The sequence below is a fragment of the Coenobita brevimanus genome, chromosome 16 (assembly GCF_032717465.1).
Source record: "Coenobita brevimanus isolate Jiangsu-jjx chromosome 16, ASM3271746v2, whole genome shotgun sequence".
Taxonomy (NCBI): Eukaryota; Metazoa; Arthropoda; class Malacostraca; order Decapoda; family Coenobitidae; genus Coenobita; species Coenobita brevimanus.
Genome location: NC_136969.1, coordinates 31374799 through 31386994, shown reverse-complemented (window position 1 = coordinate 31386994; position 12196 = coordinate 31374799).

The following is a 12196-nucleotide window of genomic DNA, read 5'->3' as shown; positions in this document are numbered from 1 at the left end:
AGGACGCATGAAAATGTTTGCGTGGAAGCAGTGGAGAAGAAAAACGAAACTGAAAAGGCTTTACGGAAAAAAGAAGAAAAACTGACAAGAAAAGAAGTACAAAGTGAACCAAGGAAAAAAAAAATAGGAAACAACTACAACTGCCCAACACACACACACACACACACACACACACACACACACACACACACACACATAGTCGAAAGCGTACCCGGAAATAGAGAAAAGAATACAGGAACTGGAAAGAAAAATAAGAAAAAATAACAACGGCTAAAATATATACAAAAATAAACGGCCGAAAAGTAAAAAGTTTTTCTGACCAAGGAAAAGAATATCGAAGACTGAATATTATCATTTTAAGGTGGCGAGAATAAATTATAAAGACAAAAAGCAGAGGAATTTGTGACTTATTCCTAGCTTTACTCTTGTAGTCGGTTATAAAAGGCAATAATATATATCAAAACAAGTATTATCCAGATCTCTTCTTAACCATTTCAGAGCGAGAAGCTGGTCCGAAGCTACGTAAAGCAGTCCAATTTTGACACAAATGGAGGTTCATTGTACTGATGAAGCAAGTGCTGGAGAGGGACACTTCACAAGGTGGCACCAATATAACGGGGCGGTGGAATTGCCCTGTTATACAAACTGTCTCTCAACTTCCAATCACCCAATGAGAGGGAGGTGGACTGCAGGGAATGGGTAACTTCAGCCTGCAGTCCACTAGGTTCATATCTAGACGGGCCCCAGGCCATAACATGAACAGACGGGGTTGAAATCGTCGACGTGTAAAGGAGGAAGGGCGGAGAGGGGAGAACGAAATAAAGGAAGATATCGTAGTGTAAACATTAGTTATATACCGTCCATTTGTTTCACAAGATTTATGAGAGCTAGGTCATTTTGCTGTGTTTTTTAGCCACCGGTCCTAATCAGCAGTCGAAGCCAAGATAGATCAAAAGTCAAGAGGCTACGACTTCTACTTAATGTCCACTTTACTTCTGATTTCGACTTTTAAAGGAACCTCATGCTGTTCCACCCGTGTGCCAAGACAACTGTGTAGGTTTATCATTTTTCGAATGATAACACTTCCAAGCAACACAACTTCCAGGCAACATAATTTCCATGCGACTAAGCAACATCCACTGATTTTCTTTTTCTTACAGAGACAATCCCGAAACTCCAGTGCAAGGGAAGTACTTGTTAAAATGCATGTGACTTTTTTAAAGCTTATTAATGATGGCTATTTGCCAAGAGGTTCATGATGTCCTGCTTCGAACAATCTTTAATCTCTCTCTCTCTCTCTCTCTCTCTCTCTCTCATCCCCTACTCGCGATCCACGATGACAGAGGGACGCGTAACAGACAAGGAGGGAAGCGTAACTGACAAGCGTTAACTGAAAGGGAAAACACCCCAAACATTCCCCCACACCACGACGACACGCAACCATCACTTTGTAAATAAGGTTCCTATGTTTCTGCTTCAAGTATCAAAAGACGCGATTAAATTGATGTGGCCCTGTCCAGAAGTCCCAAGGTCGATCTTAACATAGCTGACTGATAAGGAATAAGAGTGTTGTGGGTCTTACCGCTATATCAGAAAGAAAGAGTGACACAGAGGAAGATTAGACAGAGAGGAAGGATTGATGGAAAACAAGTGTCAAGGGCAAAACAGAGCGCAGTAAATTTTGCCGCAATTTCTGAAGGAAAGACGGAGACAGAGGAAGGATTGATGGAAAGGAAGACTAGGTGGTGAATAAGTGTCAAGAGAAGAAACAAAGTGTTGCAAATCATGCCGCTAAGACAAGAGAAAGGAGGGGAACTGATGAAGAACTGATGGAGAAGTAGACTGGATGGTGGAGATGTGACAAGAAGAGAAATAAAACATTGTAAGTCTCGCCGCAAAGACAGAAGAAAGGAGGGGGACAGAGGAAGATTACATGGAGAGGAAGACTAGAAGGTGAAGATGTGAATTTCGAGGGTAGGAACAAGTGTTGGGACTTAACCCAACATAAGAGACCAGTGTTTCATAAGTAATTATGGAATAGGGATAAATTCTGGCTACTACTACTGCTGGGGTGAGTTGAATTCTAAGTGGCACTGGAAGCTTCGTAGTGTCTTTCATTCACCGATTTGTTCTGCATCTTGCACCTCAGGATCCTCTTGTCGTATGTCGATATTAAAAACGACATAAATTGCAGAGAGAGACTGTTTGTGTAGTGTGCAAAATAAATCGCTAAGGAAGGGGTGCTACGTAGCTACCTGTGCAAATTAGAATACGACCCTTAGAATGGACTGAGAAAGCAAAGAGGGAAAGGCTCAGTCGCAGGTGTCATGTCGTTAAGATCCACACTACTGCACCAATGGCCATCAGGGAAACGGACATCCTGGACGCTGAGTGGCCGTCCGTCAGAGAGGTGACACGGGAGGAGGAAAGGAGGGGGGGCAGCCAATCAGGGAAAGTGCACCTCGGGATGGGGGTCTTCGTGGGAGATTAATCAAATGTGAGGGCAGGTGTCACGGTGGGCGAGGAAATAAGTAAGATGAGTTGACTGAAACGACGGGAACAGGAAGGAGGAGGAAAGTGAGAGTATCATCATATTAAAGAAAAAAAAAAAAAATCATCACTATCATCATTATTTATATCAGAAGAAAAAGACATGGAAAGAGGGGAAACTAACACACCACCATCGTCACGCTCGCCATGAATATCATTATCATCGTCATCACTGTTTTCATCATCTCTCATTATCATCATCATCACCATCAGAAAAAGAGGAGAAGGAAGAAAACGACATACAGTAAAGATGAGAGACTAACACCACCACCATCATACACGCCATCAATACCATTATCATCGTCATCATCATCGTCATCATCATCATCGTCGTCACAGTCGTCACTATAATCGTCTGCTTCCTGTCACCTGGGACACCTGATGTTTCTTCATTACCGTTTCATCACTATAGGGGAACGAGGAACAAAACACAAGAAACACAATCAATGAAACAGGATAGCAGTGTTTCCCCTTGACCCAGTAATGAAGAAACCCGGAGTCACATGATACAATGGAGCTCTATTCCACCTCGACGCCCTCCTTGTGAATCTTTGACGCATCTCTCTTGGAATGATCCGAAGCTTCGAGAGGCACGTGTTGAAGCCTTGTGTGTCGTGAGCCATATATCTGACTTGTTATTGGAAAGCCTGTGTCCGTCTCGGTGTATATGGGATGTATAAGGGGGATGTTTTCGGGATGGAGGGAGGGTGTGGGGGGGGGGAGACGTGTGAGTGTGTGGGGGATGGGGTGTGAGTCTGGGGGAGAGGGACAGTGTGTGGAGGGTGAGGGAAGGGGGTGTGAGTGTGTGTGTGGACGGGCGGGAAGGTTAGAGAGAAAATTAGGAAGGGTGGAGTGTTGCGAGGGTGATGTGTAGGAAGGAAGGCGTTACTGAGTTGCGAATTTGTCAACGTCATGCCAAAAATAGTTAACTAACCCAAAAGCAAGGTTTGGGACAAGGCTGGAGAATATATGAAGGAAGGTGGTGTGGAAGGAGGGGTCATAAACGAATAGGAAAATTTGAGGAGTCACCTGTCACACTTTAAGTTCAGTAATTCATCTCTTAAATCCGGTCTCATAGTTTCTTCTTGCAATCTTTATACGATCTGATTAACTCTGAAGAAACCACGTGTAGCGATGGGGGTTGAAATAGTCTCCACTTACCCCTTAATATAGCGGGCATATAATTTAGAGATCGTTACGGAGTAGGGACAAAAATACAAGTCTTCTCTGTTTAAGCAACTCGTCACTCTCTAGATTTTCTCTACTTTTGTCCCTTTCTTTTGTCTGTCTGTCCGCTTGTCTGCCTGCTTCCTGCTTGTCTGTAACTTCTCAGTACAAGCTGATGGGGTTTCCAGTGACCAGCTTCAAAACTAAACCACCTTTTAAGTAACACAGGGATTACAAGGATAGTATTCTTGTTCTCCAATCCCAAAGAACTATATTATCAGTTACTGTTTTTATCAGTTATTTTTCCAATTATTATTTTTCTCCATTCCCCAAGAACCAATTATTCAGTTATTAACCCTCGAGTCAAAAGTCTGCAGGGAGTGAGGGCGTGTGGCACTTTCAAGGGTTAATAATGAGGGAAAGCCTAATGTTTGGACCTATGAGCTTCGTAACTATAAGCAGGTAGGCGAAGGGCAGTACACTAAACATGTTTCTGGTAAAATTAAACGTGCAACAAGCTAGAGTTTATAAGATTACAATATTTCTCGGGTACATCTGACAAATCTTGGGAGAGGATAGTGATCGGGAACCAAAACATCGGAGAAAGACATCTTCCTCATTGTCAATTCTCTCTCTCTCTCTCTCTCTCTCTCTCTCTCTCTCTCTCTCTCTCTCATTGCTATATTTTCCTGCATATCTGAACACCCTCCTGATCGCTTTCCCCTTTGCTTCCGTTCTTTTTCGTCCACATCACAATATCTTTAGCTCGCTTCCCTCCCTTTCATCCTTCGTTTCTTGAACTTCTCCCCTACGTCTGTCTGTTTGCCTGTCTGTTTGGCAGTCTCTGTAATTCATAATTCTTGGCAGTGTTATTAATTATTCATTCATTTACCAGTTTGTTCAATTGTCTCATTCACTGTTGGGTTTTCATTTATTCCGTCCTCTTTTTCATTTCCAAACCATGCATCACCTCACTCATTACACTCATCTTCTTAAAAGTTCATCTTCAATCTTTACATCTTTTCCTGAGTTCTAACAAGACTTCAGTTTGTAGCATCAAACTTCCTCACTGTCTTCTCAGTTTTCATCATCACGATTCAGACATTCATTTTCCTCATGGACTTGCTTACAGTCTGATGATCTTTTATGGATTTTACTCTAAGCTTTCACAATTTGCCGAGGTTCTATCAATCACTTTCAAGACGCATTCTTATTAATTTCTTCTCAAATTCACACGTGTTCACATCACCTTCATAAATTTTATGTTCAAGATTCGCATTCCCTCTCACTTTTTCCCACATTTCTTCAGCTCCTCCTCGAAGTCCCACATCCATACTTCCACAAAATCACTTAGACCTTCACACTTTCCTCATTTTCTTCCCTCCTGCATCTACCTCACTCCTGCTCTTCGTCATTTTCTTCCCCCATTTCGCCTTAACGCTAAACAATCTTTTATCATTTAACTCACCAAGAAATTTAGCACCTGTTCTCCTTTACTGCACACTCTTACGGTATTTTCTATGCAACCTGCCCATTTCCTCTCAGATCTAACGTTGATGAATTGCATTTTTAGTCATTTACCTCCCCGACTTTCACACTCCCCTTCTCTCTCTCTCTCTCTCTCTCTCTCTCTCTCTTCTAGGATGTCATTTCAAGCTTTAACAATATGCTGACCTCCCATTACGCACTTTCAAAATCCACTCTTTCTCATTTTCTTCCCATTTTCACTTACGAGCTTCATAATTCTTCATTTACATCAAAGACTTCATAATCATCCCACACCCACTATCATTTTACCTTTCAGATGCACTTTCTCATTGTCTTTCCAGGACTTTATATTCCGGTTCGACAATTTGCTGAAGTTCCCTCTTGCACACTTTCCCCTCCTCCTTCTTCCTACCAACCCAAGTCTCACCCATAATATATATATTTTTTACAGTATCTCTTTTCAAAATTGCACATCTTTCTTACCTTCATCACAAACGTCACCTCCAGGTTTTACAATGTGCTGATCCCTTTTGCTACCTTCCCTATTCCCTTCTACCAACCCAAACTCTACAGACACTCATTTTTTCCCCCCATAATATCTCTTCAGAATTTCTCACTCCTTATTTTCTTCTCAGATTTCGCTGGAATGTGTCACAATTTCCTGACTTTCCCTTTTCCACACCTCACCTGCTCCTCCTCCTGCCAACCCAAATCCCATCCATACTCATTTTCGTCTTTAATATCGCTTTAAAATTTCACACTTCTTCACAATCCCCATCTTCACGTTTCACAATTTGCTGACCTTCTTGCACACTTCCTCCTCGTGCTCCTCCTCCTCCTACCAACCCAAATCCTCTCTCCTCCCTTCGCCTAATCCCTGGCCCCTCTAGCGGTGTCCTTCCTATAATCCCACTGCCTCCCCCTCTCTAATCCCTTCATTGTTCCATCCTCCTGCTGCTGCTGCTGCTGCCCAGACATGAGGTGCTGTAGGTGATAAGGAGAGGTGATGGTAATCCCCCTCGCCTGTCACCTGTCTAATCCACCCTCAGTTCTCATCTGTCAAGGAGTTTTCTACTCTGGTGTACCTCTTTCTCTGGTAATTCATGCTAAATTCTGTTTCACCAATTTGCATCCATCAATCTATCTATCTATCCATTTATCAATACCTATCTGCGTATCTATTAATCTGTGTCTATCCTCTCATCTGTCAAGAAATTTTCCACACTGATCATCTCTCTTCATATTTTATACTCTCTCTCTCTCTCTCTCTCTCTCTCTCTCTCCCTCTCTCTCTCTCATTACTTTTTTTCTGCAATCTGTTTTATTCACGTCAGGAAAGGCAACATTTATATTCTCAGGACAGTACGACTCACTGTGTCAAATAAAAATGTTTGGCTTTAAGTGATATGCAATACTAGATATTTTCCGACTTGAGAGGATTAATAACTACTAAATCTTCCACTAAATACCACCGTTATCTTTAGACCATATCATCCATCTTACACAGAAGAGATTTTGTGATAAACCTATATAGCGACTGGAAGAGTAAAAGAAATCTTATATATCAACTAATCTATACTCTTTCCACGTTAACCTGGCCTAGGATATTCATATTTCCAGCTTGAACAATCACCTGCAACGAGATTAATACTTTAATATGGCGCTAGTCACGAAGATGTGCTAAGGATATGATGTGCAGTCATAGTATTCCCAATTCTGCCGTTAACATTGTGGTATTAGGCTATGTTCCTTTTCCTCTAACTTGATCTAAAATTGCCATCCCTCCATCTTGAAGGCCGAGTCGTAACAAGCAAGCAACACTAGAATACGGTGTTAGTCACGAAGAAGTGCTATGGAAAGGGTGCACAGTCGAAGTATTCTTTTTTTCTGCCACTGAGCTTCGTGAAATAAGCCGCACAGGGTAGACAATCTGGGCCAAGTTAAGGTGAAAAGAGTAACGTCATGACTAAATGCTATGGAAATTATGTACGGCCGAAGTGTTTCCTAATATGCCTCTGAGCTACGGGAAATCAAGACGGCAAAAGGACGAAAATACAAGCCAGGTAAAGGTGAACACACTAAAGAATACATTAACTTAACCCATTCAACACAATGTAGTCTTATTACCTCCAGACGATTTTACTTAAAGGAAGGGATTTCTCGAACTGTCTTTATTAAGTCCTTTACTATCCAGGTGGTTTTTGAGGCTAAATAAATAATCCTCTGGTATTAGTAAGAATAAAATGACGTCCCCAGGGTGAAGGGGTTATCTTTTACCAGTGAAGGAAATAGGAAGATGAAAAATGGATACCTAGTAAAATGAATGATGACAGGTTTGTAAGGGTAAAAATAGAGGAAATTACGTAGGAAGGAAAGAAAGGGTGTGTGGGAGGGAAATGATGGAGGTGAGTGGGAAAAGATAAGGAGAGAGGGAGAGAGAGAGAGAGTGTGTGTGTGTGTGTGTGTGTGTGTGTGTGTGTGTGTGTGTGTGTGTGTGTGTGTGTGTGTGTGTGTGTGTGTGTGTGTGTGTGTGTGTGTGTGTGTGTGTGAGAGAGAGAGAGAGAGAGAGAGAGAGAGAGAGAGAGAGAGAGAGAGAGAGAGAGAGAATACACAAATGAAGACAATGTTAACGAAGTAATCGAAATAAGAATGACCAATTCCACGTCAAACTTTATATTCTTAACACCCAGTACGAAGAAAAATGTGAATCTGAATGAAAAGAAGTACGTATAGAACTGCAATAAATAAAACAAATGAAAGTTCACGATGCAAATACATATAATGGTCAAAATATATGAAGGAGATGGAGATTGATAAAGAGAAGTGGATTAGCTAGAATAACGCTTGCAAAGGGTATAATATACTGCATGTGGAAAAAACTGGTAAGAAGTCTGGAATTAAGTGGAAAAAAGGTCAAAGGTTAAAAAGTACATACCTAAAATGGACAAAACTAGTTAAGGTAAACAAAGTGGATTAAGGAGAGTGGAAAAAAAGATTATTAAAAAAAAAGAATTTAAAGCATACGTGAATAAAGTTAAATGCATAAAGATGGGAAAAAGAGCTCAAAATATACTCCTCAAATCCTTGTAAAAGATGCAAAATGTGATAAAAATAGTCCAAAGTCCAAGAAGCAAATCCTCGAAATGGACAAGTGGAGGTGAACGAAGTGGATCAAGCGGAGTGGACAAAAAAAAGGGGGTGGGGGGTAGGTCATGGCCTAGGGGAGGGTGAGTGCTCCCATCTCCTCTTGTCCCAGAATACATACCTCACCCTCTCCTCTGTTGTTGAAAGCTTTTGGCAATAGTGCTTGGTTGCTGGAGGCGGTGGGGGCTGGGGAGGGTTGGAGACAGAGGCAGGGGGGCGCTGAAGATAGGGGTAGAGGAGGCCTGGTGATGGGGGCAGGGGAGTACTGGAGATAAAGACAGAGGAAGGCTGGAGATGGGGCAGGGGAGAACTGAAGATATGGAGTAGGGAAGGACTGAAGATAGGGGTCAGGGAAGGACTGAGATATAAGGGGCAGGCGTGTGCTGGAGACAGAGGCAGGGAAGGACTAGAGATAGGAAAGGGGAGGACTGGAGATAGGAAAGGGTAGGACTGGAGATGGGAAAGGGGAGGACTGGAGACAGAGACAGGGGAGGGCTGGAGACGGGGCAGGAAAGGACTTGAGATAAGGGCCGGGGAGGGCTGGTGATAGTGCTTTCTTGCGCAATCCTCATAAAACCCTTTCGTGCCGCCAGATTTACAACCGTGTCGATATCAGGAGCCTGTGTGACTGTCCCTGGTTGGCGCTCAGTTCTCATGACGTACGGCCGAGATTAACCGAGACGGCAAATGGTAGGGGGGTAAAAGCGCCCCCGGTTGGCTTCACGAGGCCACTTTGTTATACTTTTTCCACCACCCCGGAGGGAAGCGTATATTTGATGGCGCTTGGGGTCAGGGTGAAGGAAGAGCTGATGTAGAGTGACGGTGAAGCCAAAGGATGAAAAGATGTATATCCTCTCGTGCCTCAACCCATCTTTAAGTTAAGAAAAAGGGCCAGGATAACGCTTTAAAGTTGCAACTATTAATATCGATCAACTGTTTACTCCTTCACACTATTCTGAGAAGTCTGTTGTATTCCTATTTATTACATCACCGAGTTTTCCTAGTCCCGGCTCACCGTCTCTATATTTATTGTAATGAAGTTAACTGATATGTACAGGGTAGTCCGTAAACAGCGCACCACGAGACACTCACCCGCCAGTAGCTATTGTGTCGAGGGGAAGGCTCAGTCTGTTGGTGTGGGCGTTGGCGTGACATTGGTTAGGTGTGGATGTGATAGTGCGGGTGGGAAATGATCATATAGCGCACGCTGGACACCGACAACGCTCACAGTCGTCCCCGCAACGCACAAGAAATCGCTCAGTAGAGTGGAAGACGAGGGTTGTATATGGCCCATTCTGTATGTCCACAACAATACATTACATACGGTAGCCTCTGGACATCAAGTGGGTAAGTGCGCTGGCTGACACACACATAAATCCGTGGTAAGTATCAACCAAAGGAAGATATAAATGGATATAACGGGATGTCTTAATGACTGTGTTTTCAAATGTCTGCACTTTGTTGAGGTTTACCGCTGATGCAAACAGATTCTTAAATGCACTGACACACAACAACACATGTTTCTCCGTGAATTTATCGCACTAATCTTACCAAAAAGCCTTCTTCAGTTCCTCCATATTTCAACTCACCACAAGACTGTCCCCTTACAGTCAACAACATACAACTCAGGCCTTCACCATTTCTCAATTTCCTTGGTGTTTCTGTTCTTGTCCTCGATCCTGGTGCTTCTATTTCTTGACCAAAATACTGATATCTCTACTTCTCACGTTCAGTCTTAGAAACACTGTATTATATCTTTGGCCAAATCAGGTTCTCAAAGACTAGATGAATATAGCCTAAGTTGTGGTCTTCAACTCTCTCACGGTCGGGGGAAACTTTAGTATTTATTTATTTATTGCTGACGCCAGACGGTTTTATTCAACTGTGAGTGAATAAAGAACCCTGAATGTTAATACTGGAATAATTTACCCTTTGATACTCGCAACAACTCAACAGTCCCTTTACCTTAACCTGGCCCATATATCTGTTCTTTTGTTGATCACTTTACGTACTCAGTGGCAGACTCACACAATACCGTGGTTCTACATCCATTTCACAGCACTTCCTTGTGACTAGCACTGCATTCTAACGTTAATCTAGTGCTACAGTTCAGTGTTCAAGATGGAGAGATGTCAACATTAGACCAGGAAAACGTAAAATAAGCACTGAAACACAGCTAAGGTCAAACAATTATATTCGGCTAAGGGTCAACCACAGAATATTCAGTGTGCTAACTACGGATGATACCTTGAATATTACAGTCTCATTAAACGTCAAGGTATCCTGGACATGCATAAACAAACACTCTCACAGGCGGGACACTTAAAGAGGTGACTGGATGCTGTGACAGAGATTCATGCCACACCTCTAACCTGACTGCCAAAGTTGGGAAAGACGATCTAGTGTAGGCGGACACTCTCAAGGACAACAAGGTCGATATTAAGGGCGTCTTGGAAGAGTATTAGCTATCTAAGTTCTTTCAGTACGATGACGTCTTGGTTTAGTTCAATCTTGCTGCCTCCAGACGATTTCATTCAGCTTTGGAGAGACTTTCCGGAGTGGAGAGCTTACAGTAGTCTTCATTACCTCCTACATTACTAGAAATCTCCCCTAATCTGAATGGGAAGCTTAGAATATAACCTTCATTATCTCCTATACAACTAAATATCTCCCCTAATCTGAATGGGAGCTTAGATTATACACTTCCATATATCTCCTATACTACTAGATCCCTCCCCTAATCTGAATGGGCAGCTCAGATTATACACTTCTTTATCTCCTATACTACTAGATATCTACCCTAATCTGAAGTAAATGAGAAGTTATATCTACGCCTTCCTGCTCGAAAAAGTCTAAGCTGAATAACACTGCCTAGAAGTAGCCATAAGAAAAAAAAAAAAAAAAAAAAAAAAAAGTTATAATGTTCTATGTATAAACGCCGCGACGCAGATCAAGCGATACCTGTAAATCAAGCGCCAAAGTCAGGGAAGACGATACCGTAGGCGGAAGATCTTAAAGGCAACGAGGTCACTAGTGAAGGCGTCTTGGAAGGTGTAAGTTACCTGGATCCAAGTTATTCTTAATTCCTTACTGCAGGGGGAAGGAGGTCTATACTAATAAAAAACTGAATATTATCGTCTGTGAGAAAAGACAACGTACTTAAGGAGATGAATATACACATATAATATCCGTAACCACACACACACACACACACACACACACACACACACACACACACACACACACACACTAAAATAACAGTACGCATCCGCCGTCTCCAAAAAGGCAAAAAATTCTTAAAGCTAATAAACATCTAAACATCTAAAAGAAAAAAAAAAAGCCACTGAATTAATAAAACTGGGTCGCATATCCAAGAAGACGTATACAAATGACGGCCATCCCTCCCACCCATATTTCCCCCTTCCAAAAGATAACCCTAATTACATTATTCATCTAGCCTAGGCCCCGTCCCACGCCTCCACTCATCCACCCTTATTAGTTAGTCTCAGGCGCCGAGATGGGGGAGTGGGCCTCATTACCGGGAACACCCCCTGAAATTTGCAATATGTCCAGGAAATTTTTTTTAGGACAGCCTTTTCCCCCTTTCCTTTGTTCTTTTTACAACTAGATGACTGTATTCAGCTTAGCAGAGGGCTTTGGTAATACCTCTTCAATCCAAGGATATGTTTTGTAAGCTTAGATAATTACCACGTATTAATAACGTTCTCTGATAATAAGGCATAATACGTCCGACTTACATAAAACATGCATATTCAGTACCTGCCTTGCACATTACACCCAGCATAATTCGGTATGGGTAATTCGATATTTGTGTACAATCAGTGAG